Source organism: Leiobunum rupestre, chromosome 3, assembly GCF_980474605.1.
Source record: "Leiobunum rupestre chromosome 3, qqLeiRupe1.1.hap1, whole genome shotgun sequence".
In the NCBI taxonomy this organism is placed as follows: domain Eukaryota; kingdom Metazoa; phylum Arthropoda; class Arachnida; order Opiliones; family Sclerosomatidae; genus Leiobunum; species Leiobunum rupestre.
The window spans coordinates 62,089,276-62,098,809 of record NC_143386.1 but is presented as its reverse complement, the minus strand read 5'-3'; the positions used below and the strand labels follow the sequence as shown (position 1 = coordinate 62,098,809).

Genomic DNA, 9,534 nt, shown 5'->3' with positions numbered 1-9,534 from the left:
CATTGGCTGGTGGAGGATGGGGTGGTGATGGTGGCTGAGGAGGAACTTTCTCTTCGTCATTCATCACCGTACCTAGAGTGGTCGGAATGATCCACTGTTGTTGAACTTGTTGTACAGGGGACTGCACTAAACTCTGTGCAATTTCACACGTATTTCCACGTTGTAATAAAATGGTTTTACGTATAGCAGTACCATCCGCACCAGTTAGGAAGTTAATTTGCTGGAAAATGTAATTATCATATTACAAAATGCCGTAGTAAATTAATAATTAGTTGTATTACCTGGTTGGTATTCAAGCCCAGATTTTTGACATCAAGCTTTACAGTTCCTGCTATCATTTCATCAATAACTTTGAATGTAATACATCCATCGTATTTTTCATTATTTTGTTTTAACAAGAATGTATTTATTTATATTTATTAAGAATGATTATGTTGCGACAATCGCCGGGCACGTTGAACGCCTTTCCCCGGGGGGGGGGGGGAGACAAAACGTCACCGGCGTTTGATTTCCATCGCGTTAGGTGACGTAAATTTTAAGCAGCCAATGAAATACCGGGACTATTCGTTTTATTATAAGCGGAGGAGCGTACTGGGCGGACCAACGGGTGGATTGAGAGAAAGGCTAAAAACCGTCTCGACATAGACATTCTCCCTAGGTATAAATAAATACATTCTTGGTTTTAATTCCTCTAATTTATTCAAAAATGAAACACCAGCTTTCGCCTTCTTACGAGCAAACCTAGTACGGTTCGGTTTCGGTGTTGGTGCTTATAACCACTAGTATTAATATCAAATAGTACCAATGTATTAATAATACTAGTTAATCACTTACCAGTATCATTAGATGAAGTAACTAAAGTGTCACCAGCATGGGCGAATTAAAGTAGGACATGACTGCTACAAGCTTGTGCGTATAAACGGGTACGTCTCTTCAAAAACACGGTCAAAAGGGGATGAAACAGTGTGGGGGAATAAGATTTAGAACAAATTCTGACGCATTTTCCGGTTGACTTTAGAGCCATCTGTCGGCAGTCCTTGAAAGTTTGAAACTTTTTTGAATTTTATTTTTGATAACGGCGTTTGAAAAAGACGTTTAGGACATGGGCGAAATAAAGTCCATGGTTAGGATTCAGTAGTTTTCGTTAATGATTCGCCAATGGTTAACGATTCGCCTTTAATATGGTTACCTGTAGACATTGCGCATTTCCAAAATGCAATAGCGATAGTCGATATTTTAACAAACCTCACATAAAAGGCGTTACTTTTGTAGCTTTCCCTAAGTTGAAAACTAAACCTTTGATATGTAAACAATGGGCGGACTGGTTGGCGGAATTTAAACCAGGTTTTAATGTCAATTGTGTTAAGTACCAAACTTACATTTGCTCCAAACACTTCGATCATCAATTTTTCCAAACCCAAGAATGGTTAAAATCCAAAATTACACCTCCAGATATGTTTCATAACGCTTTTGATATTAATATAAGTTGTTATTGATCCCTAATGTGTTTCCCAAAAACAGTTCCCATTTTGACAATTGTGAAACCTCATGTTTCAATTCTGAAGACGTCACTTGCTCCATTGACAACATTATCTACACCCGTTATTTTCAACTCTGCAACCGTGTCAAGCGACTGCAACCGTGTCAAGCGACTCTGCAACCGTGTCAAGCGACTCTGCAACCGTGTCAAGCGTTTCTGCAACCGTGTCAAGCGACTCTGCAACCGTGTCAAGCCACTCTGCAACCGTGTCAAGCGACTCTGCAACCGTGACAAACGACTCTGGAACTGTGATAACTCTATCTACTTCAATGGTAACTGAATCTACATCTGGCACATATGAAATTACTACAGAATCTACTCCAATTCCAAAAAAACGTTCTGCGATAATGACATCATTATTTATTCCTATCACACCGGTTTTAAAAGCGCAAAAAACAGGAAATATATCTCTATTTAGAAATTCTGTACAAAGTAACCCAGAGGAGGAATTTGAAATATCAAACTCAATCAATGCCTCCGATCTAGAACCTGTCATTGAAGTTAATGTAAATACTGTTGAAAAGCCAGTTGGAAAATCTAATCCCACAAAAGCTACAAATTTCCTCAGTTTCCATTCAATTCATAAAAAAATTTATACTCACACAACCTTCCAAAAGAGTGGGCAATTACTGAATTTGAAAAGGGTTTGAAAATTTCTAAAATTAACTATGAACCCGGAGGAGTGACCATTTCATTTACTATTACGTCAGAGCTAGATTTATCTTTACAAATACTTAATCAAAATGTCACAGAGCACACTTTACTTCCAAATTTTACAAACAAAATATTGTGTCAAGAAGATTTCGACAAGTTTTTTGCTAAAGTTTCTTCCCTCCATGTATGTGAAGGTAATCGAGAAGAATTGTACAAAAATATTTTCAAAGAAAAGACTGTTCCAAATGCTAACTTTTGCTGGTTTACCAATGCCATTCGCCACAAGTCATGCTGCCTTCTTTCACAAATGAAAAGATGCGGAAACTGCTCAAAGTTGAGAAGCTATTTTCGTGGCGAAATATTTAGAAGAAAGAAGAAAAAGCAAAAAACATCTTCTTTCAAAAGCCTTAGTCAGACCGAAATCATCCATGAACTCAGAAGTAGTAAATCTAAGGAAATAAAGCTAAAAAGAAAACTGGTCAGACGGGAGAAAAAAATTAGGAAATTAATAATGAAGATTGGAGAAACAGTCAGTCCGCAAGAGGAAGAATGGCTAAATGACGTTCTTGATAAAGGGTTAAACGAGCAAGTTGATTTCCCAAAACTTTTTCTTGGTACTCAGTTAAAAATGAGCCAACTCAATAGTAAAAAGGAAAGGAGGTGGCACCCTCTTGTGGTGCAGTGGTGCCTTTTCATGTACCACAAATCACCAGGTTTATACAAATCTTTGGAATCTTCAGGTATTCTGCATTTACCCAACTATAGAACTTTGTTAAGGCATACGAGTGAAGAAGGTAAAAGACCAAGTTTTCAACCAAATATGTTTAATAAACTGGCGGAAGAAACCAATATTAGTTCTCTCGAAGACCATCAAAAATATTTCTCATTAGTTATTGATGAGATGAAAATCAAGGAAGATTTAATCTATAGTAAAAAAAACGGAGATTTGATTGGATATATCAATGTCCGTGATCCTTTTGATAGATTGTCAGCAATCGAAAAAGATTTATTTGAAAACATAAATTCACCAGTTGCAACTCATGCGCTAGTATTAATGGTACGGGGCTGTACAACCAATATAAAATTTTCCCTAGCCCTTTCCCTACTAACGCCTTGTCAGGTGATGAACTCCATTATTTTTGGAGGTGCATTGCACTTTTAGAGGTAAAAGGCTTCAGAATTTTAACAGTTATTGGCGATGGGGCATCCACTAACAGAAAAGTGTTTACAAAAAATCACGGTGATGAAGAAAATTGCTATCGTTGTAAAAATGTTCACGCATTCGACGAAGAAAGATATATATACTTCCTTTTTGACCCGCCTCACTTGATAAAAACAACACGAAACTGCCTTCTTAACAGTCGCGATGGTTGACGCTTTAGGTGGATGTTTAAAAATGGTCAATATTTAGTTTGGCAAACTATCATTACATTGTACAACAATGAACGGAGTAGGGCTACCTTAAGGAAAGCCTACAAGTTAACAGATGACCACGTGTTTCCGGCAGTACAAGCTAAAATGAAAGTTAAACTGGCTACTCAGGTCCTCAGCGCAACAGTTGCGAATGCAATCGAAGAAGAACTTGGGGAAGCAGTTTCAGAAACCACTCTATTCCTACGAACTTTCAACAGGTGGTTTGATTGCATGAATGTCAGCAATCTCAAGGAAGGGTACCAGAACCGAAATATGTGGATGAACCCATACCAATCATCGAATGACCATATAGGTTAAAGGTAAATCTACAAATCGGAATGTGAAATTAATTATGACTGAGTGTTTGAATTTCTTACAGTGGCTAAAAGATGACTTCTTAAAATACTTAAGTCTTTGGGAAAATGACGTAAGTCAAAGACTGAAAAGTAATGGTGAACCATACAAGAATGAAGAGCGAAAGAAAATGTTACTCAGTTTTCAAACTCTTTCAGGGCTTAAACAAACGAGTGAGAACTTTTACCTAAAACAGAGTAGAATAATAGAATTGAAGAAACTAAAAAAACCTTTCTTTATATAGCTAAGGGCATGGTTGAGATAATACCATTCTTACTATCAAAGGGGGCTAAGTTTGTCTTGTCTGCTAACTTTAACCAGGATCCATTAGAGAATGAATTTAGCAGACACCGACAAGCTTGTGGTTCCAGTCAGCATCCAACATACCAACAGGTTTGCAACAATGGTCCAAAATTAACAGCTATCAAGCGAGGCAATATTAAAATTAGGGCAATTGGAAGAAATTGTCAGTAGAATAATGAAAGCTATCTATAAATAAAAGGAAAATTCGTTTATTAAAAATTTGTACTTTAAATTGGAATCATCGGTTTATGGGATACAGTTGGATATTTCGCTTAGTTGTTTTCTCAAAGCTTTTTTCGCCTTAGATTTCTTGTTCTTCAAACGTTGCTCTTCTTTCAGAACATCTTTTTCATGTCTCACATGGTCATTTGCTACTGTGTTTATGAATTGGCTTATGACTTTTGCCAACAACCTGTTTCTCTCTTCATTTGCTATGTTACACGAATCGCAAACTTGGGTCCAAAATGTTTGTATATCAGTGTCCTTTTGTATTGCACTTTTGACAGTTTCTTTTCGATCTAATTCCTGTTTTTTTGCTTGACAAAATGAATTGCTAATGATACGGTGAATGTTAGTAAAAAAATGATAAGTAATCTTTTTTGGATATAGGAGGGCTCCACGATCTTGTATCACAGTCCAGTTTTTAATTGCAATTTCTACACATTCATCATCATTCTTATCACAAGTAATTTCTTTTACAATTAAAGCCCCCATGGGTGACTTTTGAAGTGACCTTAATAGGGTCCCTATAACATAAAAAAGGGGCACCTTCGTTACCTTTTTCATCATTTGGTAGAAGTTTGTTTGGTGATTCATTGATATATTTTAGACTCATTTCGAAAATATGCAACAGCAAAAAAGTTACAGCTCTAGTCTTTAGGAACTTTGATATTTGAGGTTCCTATTTGTATAAACAAATTGAGGGAAAAAAATAAGTTCTCTATAAACAATAATTTCCATGAATAAAATGAACTTACAGAAATACTTGACATAGTGTCCAAAATAGTGTTGATAAAGCTTTCATTTGCTTTTATTGCTTCTGTGACGGCAAAACAGGCGCTTTTACCACTAAGCCACGCGGCCACGGAACCTAGGCAATTCTTATTAGAAAATGAAAAAGAAATTAAAGAGATAGTTCGAAAGGTGGTAGGCCACGGCGAGAGTCGAACTCGCGATCTCCTATTTACAAGACAGGCGCTTTAACCACTAAGCCACGCGGCCACGTAAGCGGCGCAATTCTTATTAGAATTCGAAAAAGAAATTAAAGAGATAGATAGAAATCTGGTAGGCCACGGCTTGAATCTAACTCGTGATCTCCTATTTACAAGACCGGCGCTTTAACCACTAAGTCACGCGGCCACGGAACCGATGCAATTCTTATTAGAATATGACAAAGAAATAAATGAGATAGTTCGAAAGGTGGTAGGCCACGGCTAGGTCGAACTCGCGATCTCCTGTTTACAAGACAGGCGCTTTAACCACTAAGCCACGCGGCCACGTAAGCCCCACAATTCTTATTAGAATATGAGAAAGAAATTAAAGAGATAGTTCGAAAGGTGGTAGGCCACGGCGAGAATCGAACTCGCGATCTCCTGTTTACAAGACAGGCGCTTTAACCACTAAGCCACGCAGCCACGGAACCGAAGCAATTCTTATAATAAATTGAAAAAGAAATTAAAGAGATAGTTCGAAAGGTGGTAGGCCACGGCGAGAGTCGAACTCGCGATCTCCTGTTTACAAGACAGGCGCTTTAACCACTAAGCCACGCAGCCACGAAACCGATGCAATTCTTATAATAAATTGAAAAAGAAATTAAAGAGATAGATAGAAAGCTGGTAGGCCACGGCTTGAATATAACTCGCGATTTCCTATTTACAAGAAAGGCGCTGTAACCACTAAGTCACGCGGCCACGGAACCGATGCAATTCTTATTAGAATATGACAAAGAAATAAATGAGATAGTTCGAAAGGTGGTAGGCCACGTCGAGAATCGAACTCGTGATCTCCTGTATACAAGACAGGCGCTTTAACCACTAAGCCACGCGGCCACGGAACCGAAGCAATTCTTATAATAAATTGAAAAAAAATTAAAGAGATAGTTCGAAAGGTGGTATGCCACGGCGAGAATGGAACTCGCGATCTCCTGTTTACAAGACAGGCGCTTTAACCACTAAGCCTCGCGGCCACGGAACCGACGCAATTCGTATTAGAAAATGAAAAAGAAATTAAAGAGATAGTTCGAAAGGTGGTAGGCGCGGGTGAGAATTGAACTCGCGATCTCCTGTTTACAAGAGAGGCGCTGTAACCACTAAGTCACGCGGCCACGGAACCGATGCAATTCTTATAAGAATATGACAAAGAAATAAAAGAGATAGTTCGAAAGGTGGTAGGCCACGTTGATAATCGAACTCGCGATCTCCTGTTTACAAGACAGGCGCTTTAACCACTAAGCCATGCGGCCACGGAACCGAAGCAATTCTTATTAGAAAACGAAAAAGAAATTAAAGAGAAAGTTCGAAAGGTGGTAGGCCACGGCGAGAGTCGAACTCGCGACCTCCTGTTTACAAGACAGGCGCTTTAACCACTAAGCCACGCGGCCACGTAAGCGCCGCAATTCTTATTAGAATATGAAAAAGAAATTAAAGAGATAGTTCGAAAGGTGATAGGCGTCGGTGAGAATCGAACTCGCGATCTCATGTTTACAAGACAGGCGCTTTAACCACTAAGCCACGCGGCCACGGAACCGATGCAATTCTTATTAGAAAATGAAAAATAAATTAAAGAGATAGTTCGAAAGGTGGTAGGCCACGGCGAGAATGGAACTCGCGATCTCCTGTTTACAAGACAGGCGCTTTAACCACTAAGCCTCGCGGCCACGGAACCGACGCAATTCGTATTAGAAAATGAAAAATAAATTAAAGAGATAGTTCGAAATGTGGTAGGCGTGGGTGAGAATTGAACTCGCGATATCCTGTTTACAAGAGAGGCGCTGTAACCACTAAGTCACGCGGCCACGGAACCGACGCAATTCTTATAAGAATATGACAAAGAAATAAAAGAGATATTTCGAAAGGTGGTAGGCCACGGCGAGAATCGAACTCGCGATCTCCTGTTTACAAGACAGGCGCTATAACCACTAAGCCACGCGGCCACGGAACCTAGGCAATTCTTATTAGAATATGAAAAAGAAATTAAAGAGATAGTTCGAAAGGTGGTAGGCCACGGCGAGAATCGAACTCGCGATCTCCTCTTTACAAGACAGGCGCTTTAACCAATAAGCCACGCGGCCACGGAACCGAAGCAATTCTTATAATAAATTGAAAAAAAATTAAAGAGATAGTTCGAAAGGTGGTATGCCACGGCGAGAATGGAACTCGCGATCTCCTGTTTACAAGACAGGCGCTTTAACCACTAAGCCTCGCGGCCACGGAACCGACGCAATTCGTATTAGAAAATGAAAAAGAAATTAAAGAGATAGATAGAAAGCTGGTAGGCCACGGCTTGAATATAACTCGCGATTTCCTATTTACAAGAAAGGCGCTGTAACCACTAAGTCACGCGGCCACGGAACCGATGCAATTCTTATTAGAATATGACAAAGAAATAAATGAGATAGTTCGAAAGGTGGTAGGCCACGTCGAGAATCGAACTCGCGATCTCCTGTTTACAAGACAGGCGCTTTAACCACTAAGCCACGCGGCCACGGAACCGAAGCAATTCTTATAATAAATTGAAAAAAAATTAAAGAGATAGTTCGAAAGGTGGTATGCCACGGCGAGAATGGAACTCGCGATCTCCTGTTTACAAGACAGGCGCTTTAACCACTAAGCCTCGCGGCCACGGAACCGACGCAATTCGTATTAGAAAATGAAAAAGAAATTAAAGAGATAGTTCGAAAGGTGGTAGGCGCGGGTGAGAATTGAACTCGCGATCTCCTGTTTACAAGAGAGGCGCTGTAACCACTAAGTCACGCGGCCACGGAACCGATGCAATTCTTATAAGAATATGACAAAGAAATAAAAGAGATAGTTCGAAAGGTGGTAGGCCACGTTGATAATCGAACTCGCGATCTCCTGTTTACAAGACAGGCGCTTTAACCACTAAGCCACGCGGCCACGGAACCGAAGCAATTCTTATTAGAAAACGAAAAAGAAATTAAAGAGATAGTTCGGAAGGTGGTAGGCCACGGCGAGAGTCGAACTCGCGATCTCCTGTTTACAAGAAAGGCGCTTTAGCCACTAAGCCACGCGGCCACGTAAGCGCCGCAATTCTTATTAGAATATGAAAAAGAAATTAAAGAGATAGTTCGAAAGGTGATAGGCGTCGGTGAGAATCGAACTCGCGATCTCATGTTTACAAGACAGGCGCTTTAACCACTAAGCCACGCGGCCACGGAACCGACGCAATTCGTATTAGAAAATGAAAAATAAATTAAAGAGATAGTTCGAAAGGTGGTAGGCGCGGGTGAGAATTGAACTCGCGATCTCCTGTTTACAAGAGAGGCGCTGTAACCACTAAGTCACGCGGCCACGGAACCGACGCAATTCTTATAAGAATATGACAAAGAAATAAAAGAGATAGTTCGAAAGGTGGTAGGCCACGTTGATAATCGAACTCGCGATCTCCTGTTTACAAGACAGGCGCTTTAACCACTAAGCCATGCGGCCACGGAACCGAAGCAATTCTTATTAGAAAACGAAAAAGAAATTAAAGAGATAGTTCGGAAGGTGGTAGGCCACGGCGAGAGTCGAACTCGCGATCTCCTGTTTACAAGACAGGCGCTTTAACCACTAAGCCACGCGGCCACGTAAGCGCCGCAATTCTTATTAGAATATGAAAAAGAAATTAAAGAGATAGTTCGAAAGGTGATAGGCGTCGGTGAGAATCGAACTCGCGATCTCATGTTTACAAGACAGGCGCTTTAACCACTAAGCCACGCGGCCACGGAACCGATGCAATTCTTATTAGAAAATGAAAAATAAATTAAAGAGATAGTTCGAAAGGTGGTAGGCCACGGCGAGAATGGAACTCGCGATCTCCTGTTTACAAGACAGGCGCTTTAACCACTAAGCCTCGCGGCCACGGAACCGACGCAATTCGTATTAGAAAATGAAAAATAAATTAAAGAGATAGTTCGAAATGTGGTAGGCGCGGGTGAGAATTGAACTCGCGATATCCTGTTTACAAGAGAGGCGCTGTAACCACTAAGTCACGCGGCCACGGAACCGACGCAATTCTTATAAGAATATGACAAAGAAATAAAAGAGATA

At 40.1% G+C, this 9,534-nt stretch overlaps 12 non-coding genes across 12 annotated transcripts; all 12 read right to left on the bottom strand.

The window, feature by feature from the left end:
* Positions 1–5,412: 5,412 nt before the first annotated feature.
* Positions 5,413–5,485, bottom strand: TRNAT-UGU (transfer RNA threonine (anticodon UGU)). The gene has a single exon. It is a non-coding gene; the product is annotated as a tRNA-Thr (tRNA).
* Positions 5,486–5,825: 340 nt separating this feature from the next.
* On the bottom strand, positions 5,826–5,898 carry TRNAT-UGU (transfer RNA threonine (anticodon UGU)). Its single transcript has one exon. It is a non-coding gene; the product is annotated as a tRNA-Thr (tRNA).
* Positions 5,899–5,963: 65 nt separating this feature from the next.
* On the bottom strand, positions 5,964–6,036 carry TRNAT-UGU (transfer RNA threonine (anticodon UGU)). The gene has a single exon. It is a non-coding gene; the product is annotated as a tRNA-Thr (tRNA).
* Positions 6,037–6,239: 203 nt separating this feature from the next.
* Positions 6,240–6,312, bottom strand: TRNAT-UGU (transfer RNA threonine (anticodon UGU)). The gene has a single exon. It is a non-coding gene; the product is annotated as a tRNA-Thr (tRNA).
* Positions 6,313–6,790: 478 nt separating this feature from the next.
* Positions 6,791–6,863, bottom strand: TRNAT-UGU (transfer RNA threonine (anticodon UGU)). Its single transcript has one exon. It is a non-coding gene; the product is annotated as a tRNA-Thr (tRNA).
* A 203-nt stretch (positions 6,864–7,066) lies between these two features.
* TRNAT-UGU (transfer RNA threonine (anticodon UGU)) lies at positions 7,067–7,139 on the bottom strand. The gene has a single exon. It is a non-coding gene; the product is annotated as a tRNA-Thr (tRNA).
* Positions 7,140–7,342: 203 nt separating this feature from the next.
* Positions 7,343–7,415, bottom strand: TRNAT-UGU (transfer RNA threonine (anticodon UGU)). Its single transcript has one exon. It is a non-coding gene; the product is annotated as a tRNA-Thr (tRNA).
* A 65-nt stretch (positions 7,416–7,480) lies between these two features.
* On the bottom strand, positions 7,481–7,553 carry TRNAT-UGU (transfer RNA threonine (anticodon UGU)). The gene has a single exon. It is a non-coding gene; the product is annotated as a tRNA-Thr (tRNA).
* Positions 7,554–7,893: 340 nt separating this feature from the next.
* Positions 7,894–7,966, bottom strand: TRNAT-UGU (transfer RNA threonine (anticodon UGU)). Its single transcript has one exon. It is a non-coding gene; the product is annotated as a tRNA-Thr (tRNA).
* Positions 7,967–8,444: 478 nt separating this feature from the next.
* On the bottom strand, positions 8,445–8,517 carry TRNAT-UGU (transfer RNA threonine (anticodon UGU)). The gene has a single exon. It is a non-coding gene; the product is annotated as a tRNA-Thr (tRNA).
* Positions 8,518–8,996: 479 nt separating this feature from the next.
* TRNAT-UGU (transfer RNA threonine (anticodon UGU)) lies at positions 8,997–9,069 on the bottom strand. The gene has a single exon. It is a non-coding gene; the product is annotated as a tRNA-Thr (tRNA).
* Positions 9,070–9,272: 203 nt separating this feature from the next.
* On the bottom strand, positions 9,273–9,345 carry TRNAT-UGU (transfer RNA threonine (anticodon UGU)). Its single transcript has one exon. It is a non-coding gene; the product is annotated as a tRNA-Thr (tRNA).
* Between the last annotated feature and the right edge of the window lie 189 nt (positions 9,346–9,534).